Raw genomic sequence first — 22,309 nt, forward strand, 5'->3', positions numbered from 1 at the left:
TTTGGGGGCCGGCGTTAACACGCCGCTTGCTGTCGTTGTGAATGTTGAGATACTTCAGACCACGATCGGATGGATTGTATGGTGGATAGTCCACCAGGTAAAAAAAAAAACTCAAGCTTATTCCTGCCTTTGTCGGCTACACGATCCAAGAGGCGTGTTAAATACCTTCCTGATATAACCTGCACTTCGTTTTTGGATGAATTGCGTGGTGAATAGTTTTGTCTTCAATTCTTAATACGTACGTATAAGTCGTTAAAAAATTATTTGATTTTTTTGTTATTTGAGGTATCTGTATGAATTAGAATGAGGTTGACTCTTTTCTTGGCTGTCGTATAATTGTTGGATGGATTAAGCCATATTTTTGATTATCAGGTATATTCATTTGGTCTTCTATATTCCACCCAGTAGACTCAAACATCTTTAAATCAAGTGGATCACCAACCAGCTTTCCGTTCATAAAAGTTATTGAATGGCATGTTACCATTCCAAATAAAAAATTATCAAAAGGCAAGCGTTCAATTTCTTTAATGGGCATCTGGAATTCATTCGTCACTGTTTTTGGTACCACACCCCACATGTCTAAACCCTCTTCGGTAAGAGTACCTGTCTTATCAAAACAACAGCAATCGATGCCACCGGCAACATTTATTGAACTCGGAGATACGCAATAAATACTTTTCTTTTTTAGACGCTTTTGAGCGTAAACTCATCCCACAGTCATGGCAGCTAGCAACGCTGGTGGAACTACTATCGTTATAATGTCTAGCGATTCCACTGCAATTTTACTGGTTCAATACCGCGTAATATCTTAGTAGCTAACTTGTAAATAAAGCCAATTAGAGCTCAACAGGTGGTGGGTACAATATTAAACGAACCAGTCCACCTTTGGCAGTTATGTTTCCGGTATTTATTACAAGGGCTAAAACTTTTTCAGAATCAATATACCGTGTGTGTATAATCTGCGTTCCACAAAAAAGAATATGTCGTGCATGTTCTTGCTTATCAAAAATTATATCACGTTTCATTAACAACGGAGTTTTAGTTAGAGGTACACATTCACCTGTCAACATTGATTCGTCTAGGATACAGTTTCCAGACAAAAGTACAGCATCACATTGCCTCATACATCCATTTGTGGGTATTTCAATAATATCCCTAGGTACTACATATGAAGAAGCCATCTCATAGGCATCACCCGTTTCCGTTAGCACTGAAGTATTTCCAACGTTCGAAACAGTCTCTCGTAAAGCATCTTGATTCTGTTTAGTTTGAATAATTGACATAGCTATTCCAAATACGGACATTAGCAATATTACACATGCATAGTAATAATAATCATATGTGAACCACAATATAACAGAAAATAATTGAAAAACATAGAAAGGATTCAGCATCGCTAAAAACCAACAACAGCTGTTTTCTTGCTACGTCCACGGTTTTAGCTAGCCTGTAAATGGTCTTTTAATATCACTTAAGCCCGGGAACGTTTTTACTTTTTCATTGAATGCTCTCCCTAAATCGTTAGCATCTTCGTATAGAGTTCATTATATTGCCTGCAATTGAGAACATAAGTCGGTAGTTTTTTGCTGGTTTCTCCATCATCAGAACTATCAACATCTTTTTTCATGGCAGAAATCGCAGCGCTTGAAAGTGATTTTACAGGTTTGGATGGTTTTCCATGTACCACCGTTCATCTCAACACGCGTAAAAGGTGTTTTAGATCTTTTGCATCCATATATTTGCGAGCCTGGTTCGTTAAATTGACAAGCACTCTTTGTCATCTGCAAAAGATCGCGTTCCATTGCCACAAGACTCGAATATGCATTCATTTGTATTTTGGTCGCAATCAATCGCAAATCTATTGGATGTTTCATCCACTACGACGAACAGTAAAAAGTCTTTCTCTTGTGTGAATTTGCAGAATTTCTGGTGAACGTTAACTCTGGTTTGCGTTAACTCTACAATCGGGTATTAATAATACGGAACCAATGGCGGCGCTAGTGCAAAATTTACGCATATATGGTCCACCATTGGAAACCATATCAAAGGATACACTAGATCGTGCTTTCGTTGTATTCCGGACGAACGCTTAAATATTATGACGAGACTGAATCTACTCGAATTGATAGAGTTACGCGCCAAAGGTTGGGAAGATAATGGCTTCAATTCGTATTATAAAACTAAACAAGTAACAAATATCGATCTACCCGACATATTGATCTAACACAAACCGGGTTTGTAAGCACCTCCCCAACATTTGGTGGAGCTGGCGCTGCTGCTGCAGCAGCTATGGCTGTTGTTGGTTTAGCGCAGCAAACGCAATTATTATTGGCACCAGGCGAGGTAATACGAAATTCGGGAAAGTTTCCAAAACCAACCAAAATTCCGGGAAAAACATATTGTGAAAGAACGAGTGGTTAATCTTAAGCACATCGCAGTTGCATCAGCCAGGATGCTCCGTACCAAAACCTGCAAAGGGAAAATCCATCAATACATGAATAAAAGGGCATCGCAAAAGTGTGACAGCTGACAGCGCGGCCGACCCCACCGTTGGAGCACCCCTTTTGCGATGCCGGTACACACAATCAAAAAAAAAAAAGGGTCGATACTCCATCCATATGTATGGACATCGCTCCAACTCCGGGATATCCACACCATATGGTTTATATTTGTAACAAAATATTCCCAACTAATTGTAAAACAAACAACTCACAAAATAAATCACATACCAAAACGTCTAACTACCACAACAAATTTCCAATGAACCAAAAATCTTGCCACAAAATAAACTATTTCGGCATGTTATTCGGCAAAGTATTCACACACGCAAAAAGATGACAATAGCGCCGAAAATTATTTGCGTGCTCAGTTACTACATATATTTCATAAACAAATTTATTTCCGTTTTGAATTTGTGCACCACTTTGTTCAAATTTCGTTGGGGTGGTTAGTGTAAGCGCCTAATATTAGTTGGTTGTGCTCAGCAATTAAATACGTTTACAAACTGATCGCAGTATTTGTTCTCAATGCGAAAATACTGAAATATTGGTAGATTTTGGGCCTCGGTGGTAGTAGTAGTAGAAAATGAAAATGAGTCAGAAAAGTTAGTAAAGCCACCAATGCGGTAAGGTCCGTGCACTGACTATCCATATACTTATACCAACGTATGTACATATATATGCCGAGTTTTAAATGTACATTATATTAGGGATGCATAAATAATGCCAACGGGTACCCAAAAACCCGTTTCTGACAAATCGGTATCGCAGCCAAATACACTTCGGGAACCATGCCATGGCTAAGGCCGTCAATTAAACTGGAGAAAATTTGGGCAAATAATCGAAGGGCAATCCAAAAAAAAAATAAAAAAATACACATTTTCTAAATTTTTTCCCTCTTCCAAAACGAACATATTCTATTTTTTTTTTCTTTATATAGCATAACATTTTGCTGTCCAAACATTTTTTCTCGGCAGGCAGGAAAGTTGTTAATTTCCAGCACCAACAACACAAATAACAACGACTCAAAAGAACCCACGTGATACACTCTCTACCCGGTTCGGTACCAGAATGTGCGAACCGAAAATCAACTAAATAGTTAAATAGTTAGTTTAGAGCGGTAAACGACTCACACACACGACAATATAAAATTGATACACCTTAAAGTCGTTTAAACAATATATTTATTGTTTTTGTCTTTGTTAAATTAAAGATACAAGAGCAAAACAATTGTTTCGACACATACGTAGTGTCTTCATCAGTTGCTACGATCAACTAACCAAAACAAAATAAAAATAAACAAAGTAAGCTTAACTAAATCAAACAAACGAATTTAGAAAAAGCTAATACAATGTAACAAGTTAAAGAGAGTTACAAGAACAAAACACAAAGTAATTATATATGTCTGTATGTATAACAATAAACGGAACCATCAAACATTACTGAAGAGCTGCGAATAGACTCGAATACAGTGGGCCTGTATCACGATTTACCGAGTCACTTTTGTTTACATATATATGTAAAGATTCTAGAATATTTAATCTGCTATCATTTGTTTCTGCTTTTATTAATTGACAATCGTCTTCGCTTATTCGGTGCCTATTCGATAAAGCATGTTCAGCGATTCCACTTCTCGGGTCAATATTCTTTATATATTTTAAATGCTCATTTAACCGAATTCGTACAGTGCGGGACGACTGACCAATGTACTTAGCGCCGCATATATTCCCGTCGTCGTTTTTCTGCGAGCACGTTATTGAATACACGCCCGGCTTGTCCAAATTTTCACATCTGTCCTTCGTTGTTTTCAATAGAGATTTTAACTTTGTTGTTGTTTTTGGGCCCAACATTACATTTACTTGCCTATAAAGTTTTTGTAAGTCATTAAAGCTGTTAGGATCATAAGTCATGCTACACCAATTCTTCTTATCATCCACGCCCACTGTGTCAAAAAATGAACTACTCTCCCTTCTTTCCTGTTTGTTGTGGTGCTTTTTAATTATTTGCAATATAATGCTGGAGGAATAACCATTTGTTTTCGCGATGCTCACGATTTTTTCCTTTTCTTTTTTGTATGCCGAATCACTGAGCGGCACATTTACTAGCCGGTGGGCCATAGAATTGAAAGCGGCTAATTTGCGGGAAAGATGGTGATTGGACTCAATCGGAATAAATCGATCACTCGAGGTGGGCTTCCGATATATATCGAATTCGATATTTCCATCGATATCTCGTTTTATTTTTGGATCCAATAATGAGCTACCGTTTTTGGACCTAAAAATAAAACGAGATATCGATGGAAATATCGAATTCGATATATATCGGAAGCCCACCTCGACTGATCGATTTATTCCGATTGAGTCCAATCACCATCTTTCCCACAAATTAGCCGCTTTCAATTCTATGGCTCACCGGCTAGTAAATGTGCCGCTCAGTGATTCGGCATACAAAAAATAAAAGGAAAAAATCGTGAGCATCGCGAAAACCAATGGTTATTCCTCCAGAATTATATTGCAAATAATTAAAAAGCACCACAACAAAAAGGAGCGAAGGGAGAGTAGTTCATTTTTTGACACAGTGGGCGTGGATGATAAGAAGAATTGGTGTAGCATGACTTATGATCCAAACAGCTTTAATGACTTACAAAAACTTTATAGGCAAGTAAATGTAATGTTGGCCCCAAAAACAACAACAAAGTTAAAATCTCTATTGAAAACAACGAAGGACAGATGTGAAAATTTGGACAAGCCGGGCGTGTATTCAATAACGTGCTCGCAGAAAAACGACGATGGGAATATATGCGGCGCTAAGTACATTGGTCAGTCGTCCCGCACTGTACGAATTCGGTTAAATGAGCATTTAAAATATATAAAGAATATTGACCCGAGAAGTGGAATCGCTGAACATGCTTTATCGAATAGGCACCGAATAAGCGAAGACGGTTTTCAATTAATAAAAGCAGAAACAAATAATAGCAGATTAAATATTCTAGAATCTTTACATATATATGTAAACAAAAGTGACTCGGTAAATCGTGATAAAGGCCCACTGTATTCGAGTCTATTCACAGCTCTTCAGTAATGTTTGATGGTTCCGTTTATTGTTATACATGCAGACATATATAATTACTTTGTTTTTTGTTCTTGTAACTCTCTTTAACTTGTTACATTGTATTAGCTTTTTCTAAATTCGTTTGTTTGATTTAGTTAAGCTTACTTTGTTTATTTTTATTTTGTTTTGGTTAGTTGATCGTAGCAACTGATGAAGACACTACGTATGTGTCGAAACAATTGTTTTGCTCTTGTATCTTTAATTTAATAAAGACAAAAACAATAAATATATTGTTTAAACGACTTTAAGGTGTATCAATTTTATAGAACCGAAAATCGTAAATGCTCATTTTTCTGCAACATTAGTGTGCCCGTGGCTAACTAAAACGCTACCGGGTGACACAAAAATAAGTAAAATAGCACTAAAGCCCCAGACACATAACGCGAATTGAAAGAGACCATGCACATAACATGCGCGAATCTCTTCTTAGGCAGCTACCGAGTTTCACCCCACTCACACGAAAAATTTAATTAACGCAGTTAAGGCTTACTCGCCACAGAACGCGTAACATAGTCATAATAAATCAACGAGTTGCCTTTATTTTTATTCCATTTTCTCTAAATAGAATGACTCGTTACGCTTCGCTACAAAAGATGACCGAGCGCCAGGCCGCTCGTTACCCAAAGCCGTGCCATTTATGCGACGCGAAACATCCAATCAGGTCGTGCACGATATACCGCGCGAAGTCCCCGCTGCAACGACTGCGCGAAATTATAAAAGCCAAGTACTGCCAAAATTGCTTTTCAATGGTACATCGTGCCCGAGACTGCACGAGTGAGGGCATACTACGCTGCACCTGTCGATGGAGGACTTGTCGTCCGAGCCAGAGCCGCCGAAGAGCTGGAACCAGCTGGTCATGCAAGAAGAGGAAGAAGGGTATGAGCGGATGGCCACTATGCATGAGGTGGACGACACGGGACGATGGATGAGGCGCTGTCTCTCCACGCGTCCGAGTCGGCCTTTAAGGACGAGCAATATTTACCATCCGGGAGTGGAGCGGGCAGCCATATAGTCCAATCTGACAGTAGGGGATTGGACCCACGGCCGTTCCGACCCCTACTAGCCTACGAGCGACGAGAGAAAAGTTGAGCAGAATCACGGCCTTTCCGCCCACCCACGTAGCGACGCCCACGAATACACCGAGAGAAGCGCGAGCGTAGACTGGCCCCTCGGCCGCGCCAGCTACGCGCTGTACGAAATCTTCAAGAAGAAAACCGAGACGGTAGACTGGCCACTCGGCCGCGCCAGCTACCACACAACATTTCCTTCCGGAACGGAGTCATTCCGGCCCGCACTACAGCCGGCCCAACCCTTCGCCCAATGGCTACTTTGGCGTCGACTGCGGTCGTGAAGGTGGAAGCCGGGGGGCGTTTCCATCTCATCCGTGCACTCATTGGTGCATGTTCCCCCCGCACAAAGATCGACCGCAGGCTGGCGCGAGAGTTAGCACTGCCGACAACCAACGCCGCCGGCGAAACCGGTTATTTTATTAGAATTAGAGGCAAACATGGACAGAGCAAGACGGCGACGACTCACGCAGTCTGCGTCCACGAGTTTAGTCGCGTCAGTCCAACTTATAGCGTCGACCCCAGCGTCGCAGCTCCTTACGAACACATTCGTCTGGCGGATCCACAATTGTATGCGTCAACACCAATCCGCCTCGTTCTTTGGATGGGTGCTCTCGGGGACCCACCCGATCTAACATGACTTTGAAAGGTTACTTAGCTTTAAGCTTTATATATGTGAATAACATCTTTCTTTTTCTCACAATAAATGGATTTCTGTAGTAACTGGCAAGAAATATATGATGCGTGTTCTTTTACTTTACCATTCCTTTATCTCGTCCTAGCTATAGGTAACGGCGAGAGCAAGGAGGATTCCGTCGCGCCATCCGGCGCGCACCGCTTAGCTTATAATATAGTCGTAAGCTAAGTCGTGGTCGGCGCCGCTCGGGCGGAGTCTAAGCTGTTGCGTATCGCAAGGGGGCCGGCATGTTTAGGCCCGAAACCTAAATTCATATCAACTCGCGCCACCCTAATAGCACCACTTTATCGACAACTAGTTCGCCCACATGCACATATCTATATGTGTACATAGGTAGGGTTATGTTGTCCGTACAAATATACATGCATGCCGGTACAACTGTATAGGGAAGCTTCCACTTAAAACCGGAGACTTTTTCCACGGTTCAACGGCTGTCCTCGACAAGGCAACCGTCTACTTTTCCAGCGATTGTCGAGCGATCAACAGCCACAGCCATCAATGTCCGAGAAGCCCCGCCATCTTTAGTTCATACAAAGGTAAATTATTGTTCTAATTTTAATTTTCACTATAATAAAGAAATATTATAACGAGAAATATCTCTCGCCTTTCTTTCTTTTCTTTTAAATTTAACCCTAACACAATTGTGGTACCTCCACTCCTTTTCCGAGTTTACGACACACCACAATTGTTCACAATTTAAATGAGCACGTTGATTATACAGTGGGAAAAGTAGCTAAAAAATATATATTTTACACAGAGAACCTGCAAAATTTAAATAATAAATACAAAGTAATTGTTTATAGATCAGTAATCGAACCACATTTTCTTTACTGCCCGACTATATTTTTTATATTTCGAGATAGTCAGATATACAAGCTAGAAAGCAACAGAACCGAGCTTACAGATTCATTCTCAAAAAACGCTATGACACATCTTTCAGAGACATGCTCTCTGGTCCAAATTGACTAAGCATTAGACAGCAACTATTTTATTTTACTATAAAATTTATTAAGAACATAATAGACGATAATTTGCCTGCGTACTTAAAGATCAACATCAAATTTGTAAAAGATATGCATTCTGTAAATACTCGAAGCAAAAATAATTTCAACCTACCTGCTTATAAAACTGAAGCAGACAAATGTAAGTTATATTATAAGGGATTAAAATGCTATAACAAGCTACCTAATGATATCAAATCAATATCGGAGCGAAGGGACGATCGCCCGCCCTCCCCCCCCCCCCCCCCCCAGACTAAATTTTATGCGGTTATTTCGGGAACCGAACCGAGATCCCGTCAGGGTTTTTCGGGACTATTTCGGGTAATTTTGGGATCCTTCCGGGATCATTTCTAGATGGTTTTCGGGGTCCGGTTAGTGTAGTTTCGGGGCTTTTTATGGACTTTTTCGGGATTATTTTGTGACCCTCAAGGCATCATTACTGGATGATTTTCGCTATCCGTCCGGGATCCCGTCAGGGTCATTTCGGAACTGTGTGGGAGTTGAAATATATTAATCAAAACACATGAACGTTTCTATCAAACTTCTTCAACGTTTATTTGCTTTTCGTCAACTAAAATATAAAATTACAAAAAATAAAGTGTTAAGTAGATAGCTGTAGGTATGTACATCTTAATATAAAGGAGATCATAATAGCTTGCAATGCTCTATAACAGCGATGGGCAAAACGGCTCGTATGAGCCTTTAGCTCGTACGGGCACGCTTGCACATTTGAGTGCTTGGTAAGTGACGATCAAGTGCAGGTATGTGGGGCGTAGAATACAGGAAGAGAATAATATACAAACACATCTGGCTCATCTTGCTTAATAAATATTTAACTGTTACCAAGCTATGTGGAAAATAGCCTGCCACCGCTCTTATTATGTTCAAATTATTAAGCGTTTTAGGATAAACTAGCCTTTACCACCGGCTTCGCTCGCACTAAAGGCCACAAATATGTAATGTCGCTTTTGCGATTCACAACTCGAACTGCATTTTCAGTTGTTATTTTAAAAGTTCCTTTATGATTCAAATCATAAACAAGGCAAGTTTTAAAATTAGAAAAATGGTCGCCGTAAATTAAACACACATGCAACATATGCTCCAACAATTTTTACAGTGTGGATTTAACGATATATGTATGCGAGCTGAAGAAATTTGAAAATTTCTCCATAATTTGAAATTTATAACTGAAAGCAGTTATGTTTTTAATAAAACTTGTAAAATTAGTCGTTGCTTATACGATTGGTACCTTTTTTTATTTGCAAACTGATACATTTCTTTCTAGGCTCACAGCAACCCTGCCAACAAGTCTGAAAAGGGTTTCGTTTTCCCACGATTGTATACGAAACATGCATTATTACGTTTTTCTACTACTACTTCCTCTAAGGCTAGTACTTTAAAAATACTTTTTTAAATACTTTTATGTATATATTGCAAAATGAATCGGCTTGTATATAACTGAATGTATGTGAAGGCGAAACCAATGTCAATAATGCGCTACTTAATATAAAGTCGACTTCAGTCTATGGTTATTCCGTTTTTCGTATTTCTTGCCAAAAAATGTATGTTTTTGTTTTCGTACTATTGCAACACAGTTTGGGAATTGGTTTTCGAGGTTGAGAGAGAATATTTTCATTTCAGTTGTTTAGTGTTTCCGCAACATTCTTGCGATGAATATCGTTTTAGACGAAGTGTACGATATTTCCAATGTATTTTTTTACACCACTTAACACACAAACGTCTCAGCTAGCACTCGCTGGCAATGATACTGATTTAGGAGCCGAAAATAGGCCCATCCTTGCTCTATTAAATATAAAAATTTGGAATAAAAATCGCGCAATTTTTTATTCCAAATTTTCCCCTGCGACGCTTTTTTCGTTAAATGAAAAAATCTCTGGGCTTATTTTTATTACGTATCATTAAATATGAAAATTATGAGTCAACAGGAAGATCTTCTCGATCGCTTTTCAAATTTACCACGAGATCTAAGGGCCCTATCCTACGTTAGGAGATTTATAAAAAGAACGTATCCTAAAACCAAAGCAGTATTCTACGAAAAGTCATGCATAATCTCAGCCGATGAGATCAAGGCAACGACTCAAGCATTAAAAAGAGTCTGCCAGAAACAATTCTATGGAACGGAGTATTTAAAATTAAACAAGTAAGGAAGGCTAAGTTCGGGTGTAACCGAACATTACATACTCAGTTGAGAGCTATGGTGACAACATAAAGGAAAATAACCATGTAGGAAAGTGAACGGAGGATAACCCTGGAATGTGTTTTTATGACATGTGTATCAAATGAATTTAAAGAGTATTTTATGAGGGAGTGCGCCATAGTTCTATAGGTGGACGCCATTTAGGGATATCGCCATAAAGGTGGATCAGGGTTGACTCTAGAATATGTTTGTACGATATGGGTATCAAATGAAAGGTGTTAATGAGTATTTTAAAAGGGAGTGATCCTTAGTTCCATAGGTGGACGCCGTAGCGATATATCGCCATAACGGTGGACCAGGGGTGACCCTAGAATGCGTTTGTACAATATGGGTATCAAACGAAAGGTGTTAATGAGTATTTCAAAAGGGCGTGGGGTTTAGTTCTATAGGTGGACGCCTTTTCGAGATATCGCCATAAAGGTGGACCAGGGGTGACTCTAGAATGTGTTTGTACGATATGGGTATCAAATTAAAGGTATTAATGAGGGTTTTAAAAGGGAGTGGAGGTAGTTGTATAGGTGGTCGCCTTTTCAAGATATCGGCATAAAGGTGGACCAGGGGTGACTCTAGAATGCGTTTGTACAATATGGTGTTAATGAGTACTTTAAAATGGCGTGGGGCTTAGTTCTATAGGTGGACGCCTTTTGGAGATATCGCCATAAAGGTGGACCAGGGGTGACTCTAGAATGTGTTTGTACGATATGGGTATCAAATTAAAGGTATTAATGAGGGTTTAAGAAGGGAGTGGTGGTAGTTATATAGATGGTCGCCTTTTCGAGATATCGGCATAAAGGTGGACCAGGGGTGACTCTAGAATGTGTTTGTACGATATGGGTATCAAATTAAAGGTATTAATGAGGGTTTTAAAAGGGAGTGGTGGTAGTTGTATAGGTGGTCGCCTTTTCGAGATATCGGCATAAATGTGGACCAGGGGTGACTCTAGAATGTGTTTGTACGATATGGGTATCAAATTAAAGGTATTAATGAGGGTTTTAAAAGGGAGTGGAGGTAGTTGTATAGGTTGTCGCCTTTTCAAGATATCGGCATAAAGGTGGACCAGGGGTGACTCTAGAATGCGTTTGTACAATATGGTGTTAATGAGTATTTTAAAATGTCGTGGGGCTTAGTTCTATAGGTGGACGCCTTTTCGAGATATCGCCATAAAGATGGACCAGGGGTGACTCTAGAATGTGTTTGTACAATATGGATATCAAACGAAAGGTGCTAATGAGTATTTTAAAGTGGCGTGGGGCTTAATTCTATAGGTGGACGCCTCTTCGAGATATCGGCATAAAGGTGGACCAGGGGTGACTCTAGAATGTGTTTGTACGATATGGGTATCAAATTAAAGGTATTAATGAGGGTTTTAAAAGGGAGTGGTGGTAGTTGTATAGGTGGTCGCCTTTTCGAGATATCGGCATAAATGTGGACCAGGGGTGACTGTAGAATGCGTTTGTACAGTATGGGTATCAAACGAAAGGTGTTAATGAGTATTTTAAAAGGGAGTGGGCCTTAGTTCTATAGGTGGACGCCTTTTCGATATATCGCCATAAAGGTGGACCAGGGGTGACTCTAGAATATGTTTTACGATATGGGTATCAAATGAAAGGTGTTAATGAGTATTTTATAAGGGCGTGGGGCTTAGTTCTATAGGTGGACGCCTTTTCGATATATCGCCATAAAGGTGGACCAGGGGTGACTCTAGAATGTGTTTGTACGATATGGGTATCAAATTAAAGGTATTAATGGGCTTTTAAAAGGGAGTGGTGGTAGCTGTATATGTGAAGGCGTTTTCCAGATATTGACCAAATGTGGACCGGGGTGACCCAGAACATCATCTGTTGGATACCGCTAATTTATTTATATATTTAATACCACGAACAGTATTCCTGCCAAGATTTCAAGGGTTTTTTATTTCGCCCTGCAGAACTTTTTCATTTCATTCTACTGAATATGGTAGGTGTTACACCCATTTTACAAAGTTTTTTTCTAAAGTTATATTTTGCGTCAATAAACCAATCCAAATACCATGTTTCATCCCTTTTTTCGTATTTGGTATAGAATTATGGCATTTTTTTCGTTTTTGGTAATTTTCGATATCGAAAAAGTGGGCGTGGTCATAGTCGGATTTCGGCCATTTTTTATACCAATACAAAGTGAGTTCAGGTACTCACTCAGAACTGAGTTTAGTAAGGATATATCGATTTTTGCTCAAGTTATCGTGTTAACGGCCAAGCGGAAGGACAGACCGTCGACTGTGTATAAAAAATGGACGTAGCTTCAACCGATTTCGCCCTTTTTCACAAGAATAAGTTATAGTCCCATAAACTAAGCCCCTACCAAATTTCACGAGGATTGGTAAATTTTTGTTCGACTTATGGCATTAAAAGTATCCTAAACAAATTAAATGAAAAGGGCGGAGCCACGCCCATTTTGAAATTTTCTTTCATTTTTGCATTTTGTTGCACCATATCATTACTGGAGTTGAATGTTTTTATTTACTGTAAAGATATTAAATTTTTTGTTCTCCGATTTTGATAATTTTTATTAAGCATGCATATAGTAATAGGAGTAACGTTCCTGCCAAATTTCATAATGATATCTTCAACGACTGCCAAATTACAGCTTGCAAAATTTTTAAATTACCTTCTTTTAAAAGTGGTTTTACTGATTGTCTATTCTGCGTCATAAGTTCAACTCACCTACCAAGTTTCATCGCATTATCCGTCTTTGGTAATGAATTATCGCACTTTTTGGTTTTTCGAAATTTTCGATATCGAAAAAATGGGCGTGGTTATAGTCCGATATTGTTCATTTTAAATAGCGATCTGAGATGAGTGCTCAGGAACCTACATACCAAATTTCATCAAGATACCTCAAAATTTACTCAAGTCATCGTGTTAACGGACGGACGGACGGACATGGCTCAATCAAACTTTTTTTCGATCCTGATGATTTTGATATAGGGAAGTCTATATCTATCTCGATTCCTTTATACCTGTACAACCAACAGTTATCCAACCAAAGTTAATATACTCTGTGAGCTTTGCTCAACTGAGTATAAAAATCGCGCGATTTATAAGAGTGCGACACTTGTAATTGAGATATTTAAATGCTCGGGATATAAGTACAAAGCCAATGATTGTACAAATAATGTAGCGTGCAGCAAATGTGCTGGAGCACATGACAACAAAGAATGCACCTCAAACATAACCAAATATGTTAATTGCAGCGAATTGGTAAAAAAAAGTATTTGACGTCGATGTAAATCATCACGCTTTTAGTAAATATTGTCCTGCGTATAAAAAACATACGCAGTCGAAAAATAAGGAACGGGTATAGCAACGAATATAGTTAAGGAACTGAGTTGTATATATTTGAATATTAGTAGTATTGTCGCTAACAAAGCTGAACTAGAGCGTCTGATAGAATCACAAAATCGTCATTTTATCTTTTGCTCGGGGACTTTTTCCACTGACGAAATCGCAAATCAAGAGTTGGAAATACAAACATATAAATTTATACGGTGCGATTCACACAGTAGGCACACGGGTGGAGTTCTAATATATGCAAAAGACTCATTTTAATACACAATAGGCTACAACAAAACAATGAACAAAAATATCTGGTGTACTATTCTATAAGATATTTTTCCCAAAGAACAATAGTTGGAAAATCCTTATCGGAAAAAGTGGGCTGCCGCAAGGATCGGTGCTGGTACCAATAGTGTTCAATATTTATATCAATGATATAACTAATTCTATAAACTACTGTGATATTAATCTCTTCGCGGATGATACACTACTGCTGCTGAGTGGAGAAAAATAACTGAAATATACAATAAAATTCAAGAAGATCTGAATAGTGTTTATGATTGGTTATGCGTGAACAGACTTAAACTGAATGTCAACAAAACCAAATTTGTGGTCATTTCCAGACGAAATTTCCGAAATAGTGACCAGCAAAATTTAAATATTAATCACGAAATAATCGAAAAAGTCAACACCATCAAATATTTGGGAATAAAAATAGACGATAAACTCAATTTCAATTAGCACGTTGATTATACAGTGGGAAAAATAGCTAAAAAAATATATTTTACACAGAGAACCTGCCAATATTTAAATAACAGATACAAAGTAATGATTTATAGATCAATAATCGAAACACATTTATTTACTGCCGGACTATATTTTTCATATTGCGCGATAGTCAGATATACAAGCTACAAAATCAACAGAACCGAGCTATGAGATTCATTCTCAAAGAACGCTATGACACACCTTTCAGAGACGTGCTCTCTGCTCTAAATTCACTAAGCATTAGACAGCAACTTTTTTATTTTACTATGAAATTTATTAAAAACATAATAGACGGTAATCTGCCTCCGTACTTAAAGATTAACATCAAATTTGTAAAAGATATGCATTCTGTAAATACTCGAGGCAAAAAAAGACTAAATTTTTTTTCCAAAATTTATTCGGAACAAAATTCTTTTCACGAAGTCCCAGAAACCCACTATTTTTATGCAGTATTTGTATAAATATAATGACGGATATTTGATCGTTAATTTTCGTAATGCAGTTTTTTATGCATGCTTTAATTGAGTATCAATTTACAAATAATATAGCGCTCAACATTTAGAATGCTCATGCAAATCAGTCCAATGCTCAGAAATATTTGCGCTGTTGATAACATAATGACCTTCAAACCTTACTTTATTGAATAAAGTTTATTCAGAATCTTATATGATGGCAATATAAGAGAAGATTTTGTAACTTTCATTGATGCGAACGATTCGATCCGAGAAGAAGATGTTATAAATGGAGGAAAAAAATTGACAGGTGTAGCCTTGGCACACATAGTGATTTAATAACTTAGGACTACCCTTCAAAGATTGGAACGGATGGATGTTCTGTAATGACACCAGAAGTTACGGGAGCTGTGCAGGAACTTGTTAAAATATGTACCAATGCTAATCATTGTCCGTGTTTCCACCATTGTCTCAATAACTCGCTTGCGAAAACGTCGAAAGTTCTTCAAACAAAGGATTGTATTGCGTTGATGAAAAAAATTATCAGTTTTCCAAATCAGTCTCTGAAACATGGTTTTTCAAAAAACATCTGCAGGAATCATTAAGGGGACTATGTGAAACGCGCTGGTCTGAAAAACATGGCACAGAAAACATCACAAAAATTGTTGCTTCGTTTCAAGAAATTTCTATTGGCAAGATTCAACAACAAGTTCTGTGGCCCTTTCTATGTTGAAATCTATTTGCGAGACAGAGTTCATGATTTCAATGATTTGTTTGAGCAATGTAATTTCTGTTACACGACCACTAAGCTTACTTTTCAAACACCGTCAATAGATTTGAATCAAGCTTCTGAAGCATTGAGTGACACTTTGCGAACATTAAAAAACCATAGACTTTTAGCAGAAAGTAGTTTTTCGGGACTTCACAAAAAAATAGTCGCTTTAGCAGATGAGTTGAAGTTTGACATTTTCCTTCCACGAATTGCTAAAAAGCAAATACATCGAGCGAATTACACTTTATCGAACGCTGAAGAGTATTATCGAAAAGCAATTTATATAACTCTTCTTGATCATATCATTCTTGATTTACTAGTTAGATTACCTGAAGATACATTGCAAGTTTTTAATCTTAATTTGCTACTCCCATCGCGAATCATCAAAGATAATACACTACAAAAAAGAATTTGTCTTAAGAGCTTGTCCAAGATCTTGGTAAAGGATATGCATCTCTTATTGGAGGAAATAAAATTAATATGGATGGGGAGTACGAGGTGTGGGCAGAACGCTGGTCTGATAAGCAACACAAAAAATCAATTCCACTATCAGCTGAGAAAGTTTTAAATGATTGCAATGAATATGCGTTTCCATCAATAAGTGCTCTTATCAAAATTCTGGCCACGCTTCCAGCTAGCAATGCTTGTGCTGAAAGGAGTTTTTCGACACTTCGCCGGTAGAAAACGTGGTTACGGTCCACAATGGCCGAGAACAGACTCACTGGTCTTGCACTTTCAAATACCCATTTCGATATTGAGATTGATATCGATCATATAATTGAAAGTGCGCCGAAGATAAAAATGATGTCAAAAAATTGGATCTACTATTGTTAATTCGAATAACTAAATGAAACCAAATATGTGTATGAAATTGTCAAAAAATACTAATAAATTTACCCCTAAAAACTAACGGTCTGCTGTACATTTCCGTTGTTGTTTTGTCTCGCATTTTCACGTATAAAGTATCTTGATGTGAACTTTGTTCAAACCACATCAGCTATTGAGAGAAACAATTACTGACTGAAATCGACGCCGCCCCCCCCCCCCCCCCCCCCCCCTCAAACAGCAGCCGGGATCTGCCACTCTATCAAATCATGGAATGCCAATAGATTCAAAAAAAAAATTGTATATTCATTGTAAAACATTTCCAATTTAGTACTGTATAGGCAGGCTTCCCTAGAATCAATAAAGATGTAGGCCTGCTAAGTATTCTGATTTGAAGCGTCTTCCAACAATTTCCCTTCCAAGCTCTCGTGCGCATACAATAAAAGTCACCGGGCATACAATAAAAGTCGCCGAAGCACATACTGCAGCACATCACTCGATAATCAGTATTGCTCTTTGGATACAATTGTATCAATTTGGATACATTTTATTTGAGTGGATAAAAGATACAAAAAATCTCCAATGATATATTTTTAATAGGTTCACCAATTGATAAAACGAACTAGATAAATATTTTTGTATGCAGCTTTTATAGTGTTCATAACTTTAGAGTATTGTGTTATTCCCATGTTGGAATTATAGAAAGTGGCGCATTGCGCATGTAAACATTATTTTAAAGGCAATTTTTACGTCATTTTCCTTTAGGTCTTGTTTTTTTCTCTCTTTCTTTCCTTCGGTGAAGAAGTCAAGTGTGACGTAGATGCGCAGAACGAAGCAATTTTGAACTCGTGAATGCACAATGTTATTTGTGTGAATTGTGTGTTATTCCTACTGTACTGTTCATCCCTATCTAATCGCTTATCCGTATCTAATCGCTCATTTCTATCTAACTGCTCATTCTGTCATATGCAAGCAAGTGTCAAAAGTGTCGGTAATTTATGTTCTAGAATATTTTGACGTGCGCTTGATTTTTTCTACCAATTGCGTAGCAGATAAAATACCACTTGTAAATATATTTTACAAATACCTTGAGTGGAATCAATTTTGCGGTTCAGTAATGGATAAGTAAGTATTAATAACATCGGTGCTTTGATTGCTTGTTGCTAAAACGGGTGCAATTTAAACATTTAGGTAATTGTGCAGTTTATGGTACCCACCAAAATTTGGCCCTTTTTTTCCAGTGAGGTATCAAAAGACGCGTATTCACGTCTGGATCAAGAATCAGAAAGCGAAAGTTAACTTTTTTTTATCCCATTTAAAAGTAATCCGTGAAAAACTGTTCTATTGGGCACGTTTTGTTCCGGCACAATTATGTTACTGTAGGCACCTGAATCAACTCAATTCCGATATTTGGTATATTAATATAATTTGATATACACGAATTAATGAAAAATAACTATGCATTTCACTTATTTATTCTTATTAAGGAAAACCAAATATCAAAAAACTAGCCTATTTCTTTGTTCCAGCTAAATACATGAACGCATACGAATGGAGGTGAATAGTGATGCCAGCTCAGCAACAATAGAAATTACTTATGCTTTTAAGCATCCTGCTCTATGGTTTTGCTTTTGGTAAAGATTTTGCAATTTAATATACAGTCCTAAATTGGTAGTGTTTTACAATAAATATACAATTTTTTTTTAATCTATTGGGATTACCTGATTTGATATCATTAGGTAGCTCGTTATAGCATTTTAATCCCTTATAAGTTAAATTTGTGCTTGTATGGACATAATGATTTATTTGTTGATGTGCATACAAGTCACTGCTTAGTATTGGCTTAGAGATGATAGTATCCCTTAGTGTAGCTAATATTCGTCACAATATTATATTTAGAAATCTTTCAGATATCGAATTAATAAGAGTTATATGGAATTTGCACAATGACAAGTTATAAAAATTATCGCCAATTTACAATTTTATTTGAGCAGAAAACCAAAACATTATTGATTTGCACGAATGAAAATTTTTCTATGACAAAAAGGTGGTGGTTTTCTGACAGGTGGCGATCATGCCGGATCGATACCCTGTAATTGCGGGGAATTCAATTTGGTGGATTTGCGCGATGGAGGCTGCCACACATCCATGAGTATTTCCAATGTGGAATTTAAAGCTAAGTGCAATTCATGAGTATAATAAGATACAATACAATGTAATACGATATATGGGTTATAAATAAAATTCATGTATATAAATGGGGGATTTAGACGTGTGACATCCTATGCCGCGTAAACATCCTAGCCCGCCTAGGCGTAGTAAGCGCCTAACGTATACTGCAGCTCGGTCAAAGCCCGAACTGCTTCTTTGATGAGAGTTTTCCGAACTTTATGTTTATAAGTGGATGTGCGCAGGACGGTGGCTGTGCATCTTATTCTGCGTTCTCCAGTATTTGATGGTCGCTGATGCTGGCGTCCACCCGGAGCACGGTTGGTGGCATGTGGCTGTCGACGGCGATGATGAATGGCGGGAGCGCGACAACGCTGATCCGGGCGACGTGGCACTATGGAAAATCGTAGAACAACTGCTGATTAAAAATGGTGTTTTCGATGTCGCTACTGGCATTCTTTTTTTATTTCACTCAATAGCTTAAAGACCAAACTAGACTATAACATTGAAAAATTATATATATTATATGAAATGATTTTTTTACAATATCACAAACTTTAAGTTTTGACGGACGTCCACGTTAAGCCCATTCCTTTCATCACTTTCAAATTGATTTTAATGTTATACGTTACAGGAAAAGGAATGATTTATCTATTATATATTTCTGGAAACCACGTTTTTTGAATAATATGAAACAACTAATAAGTTTTTAATATTATTTTATGTAAATTATGTATAATTGCAAAATAAAATATGGTGAAAAAAAGTTTTTTTTTTTTAAAGTTCATCGAGACTTTTGACAGTTGCCCAAGTTTACCCACACTTTACATTTTATGTTGATTTATAGCCTAGCTATCCACAAACATAATCAAATAAAAAACGCTGCGGAAATTTGCAAGCTTGCTAAATTATGCTATAACTATTAAAAATGTGATAAAAGTCAGAAAACGGAAAACCGCTCGCTATCTATTGGGGCTTTAAATGTTGCTGTGTGCATCAATATTTTGCGATAAGTTTTGTAATTTTTCATTGATATTAGGAAGTTTATCTCTTTTGCACTCATGTTGCGTGTGAAAATATTAATAAACAAGTTGCACACCAGAGAACAGCGCTGAATGATTCTTCTTTCTTCTCAATAAAATTCCCAGTTTTCTCGAGTGACCGTGAGGGTTGAATATACCTTTAAACAATAAAAAAAGTAAAGCATTATCTTTTCAAACATCATAACAAAAACACTAAATGCAGTTTTACCTAAATTTTTCAATTTCAGTGGACGGAATTATATTATTACTATGTAAAATACCTATGTTTTATCAATAAAAATTCCAGTTTTCCGTGTGGAATTGAGCGTTGAATCCTATTTTAAAAATAAAAAAGTTAAGCATTTTTGCATAATATACCTACAATCGGAAACTTTGTTGACGGAGTACTTATGAATGCATACCTTAGGTAGGAAACTAACGAGGCTAAAAGCGTATAACGGAATTTCCAAAATACCCTTTGTGTCAACGCACTACCCTCATATTTCATATTAGTATATAAACAGAACAAAATATTAGGGAATTAACAGAAGTGTAATTGTTACGAATACAAATAACTATATGTTTTGTTGTCCCTTCAAAATGTCTACTTTCAAGTGTTTTAAACGTGAAATAATACTTTCGTATATCGAAGGAGGAAAATCATTGGAGGTATTATCAACAGTTTTAAAAGAAATTTATCATGTATCTGAAGACAACTAATATTTCATTCTCAGTGATTTTCAAAGACATATTATTCATACTTTTAATAAACGATGGGCAGAAGCTTCACGGAAAAAGGATACAATTTTAATGAAAAAGAGTAATTGGTTAGAATCAGAATATTCAGTAACTTTACCGAAATCTGAAGACGTTACAACCGACTCCACACCATCTACTTCTTCTGGAAAACGTGGGAGACCGTGCGTATCTTATCTAGATTTGTCAGAATCCAGTAAAAGAAGACAAAATACAATGCTACTTAATTAATATGGATTTGGACACCTCTTTAATGCATATCTTCAAGGGTTACGTTCGATAGGAGAAGGAACAGAAGCTAAACTTGTGGAAACATTAAGGTTTGCTGACAGTGAAAATAAAATCTTATTTTCGAGTCTTATAGAAGACTCAAGGCTGATAAAAATGTTTACGGATGAAGAAGCATTTATTGACTTGGATTTAACGAAAGCACAATATTTGTACTACCGGACAAATGAACGGTTTGACTAAATTGACTGCAAGTAGTGAAAATGAAGATTCTTATTAATATGGACTGTCTACTTTATACGCCTGGATTTGTTGTATGGAAATGATTTTACATATTTCCTATAATCTGTCTTTCCAAATATGGCGAGCCACAAGCGAAGAAAAGAAACGACTAAAGCAAGAGAAGAAAACCCTGTTACAGGCGCGTTTCCGGAAGAGCTAGGATTGATCATCGACAAAACAAGGCAAGTAAGTGGTAATACCAATGACGGTAATACTTCCCGAAGAATTTTGCACAATGCATGCTGCTCTGCTGAAATTACAGGAGTGGATAAAAATTTGATTAAACGACTTTACATAATTCTGCAAGCTCTTTCAATGATACATGCTGAAAAATTTGGCAGTTATACTATGCAGACTGCCAGGATCTATGTGAGCAATTATGAATAACACTACATGCCATCTTCAAATCACAAAATTTTGATTCATGGAGAAAGTGTCATAAAGCATTTTGCAGTACTTCCTATTGGTCAACTTTCGGAAGATGCACAAGAATCCCGTTATAAGGATTATAAAAAATTTCGTTTACATCATGCTAGAAAATGATCAAAATCCGCTACAAACGAGGACGTACTCTTCTTTATACTGCAAATCCTTACATAACAAGCATTAGAAAACTGTATACTAAAAACGTGAAAGAACTTGATGAAGCCACCTTAGATCTTTTGAAAGTGAACGAATTAATGTCAGATCCCGAACTTCATCAGGTATAAATAACATAGTAGACATATGTATAAGTACAATAAAAATAGTAAACATTACAATTAATTAATTAATCTGTGTTCAATTTCAATCACCATTTTTTTATTTTTTTTATTATTTGAATTGACTTGTATTTTGATGTACTATTTGATATTTGGTTTTTGTAGTATGCATTGTTAAAAAAAAAATATTGGATATTTTTAATAATTTTGAATTTCTTTTATCTTTTAAGGTATGGTTTTAAATTGAGGAATAATAAATTACATTCCATTTGAAGCCATATACCCTATTATATATATGTGAAAAATTTTAGAACATAATATTGACAAATAAAAAAGTTATTGATTTTTAATCAGAAACAGGCCTTTATTTTCCAAAGTGCGTGGCTGCGAACGAGCTGCCTGCGGTGGTGGTACGGAATATGACGGCT

At 37.1% G+C, this 22,309-nt stretch overlaps 1 protein-coding gene and 1 pseudogene across 5 annotated transcripts in view; one reads left to right on the plus strand and one right to left on the minus strand.

Annotated features, from left to right (window-relative positions):
• tw (Protein O-mannosyl-transferase 2) overlaps nucleotides 1-22,309 on the plus strand; it is a 2,413,568-nt gene that overhangs the window by 740,346 nt on the left and 1,650,913 nt on the right. The gene's annotated exons all lie outside the window — the stretch shown is intronic.
• Nucleotides 299-1,829, minus strand: LOC137238739 (polyamine-transporting ATPase 13A3-like; annotated as a pseudogene).

Source organism: Eurosta solidaginis, chromosome 1 (assembly GCF_040869045.1).
Source record: "Eurosta solidaginis isolate ZX-2024a chromosome 1, ASM4086904v1, whole genome shotgun sequence".
Taxonomy (NCBI): domain Eukaryota; kingdom Metazoa; phylum Arthropoda; class Insecta; order Diptera; family Tephritidae; genus Eurosta; species Eurosta solidaginis.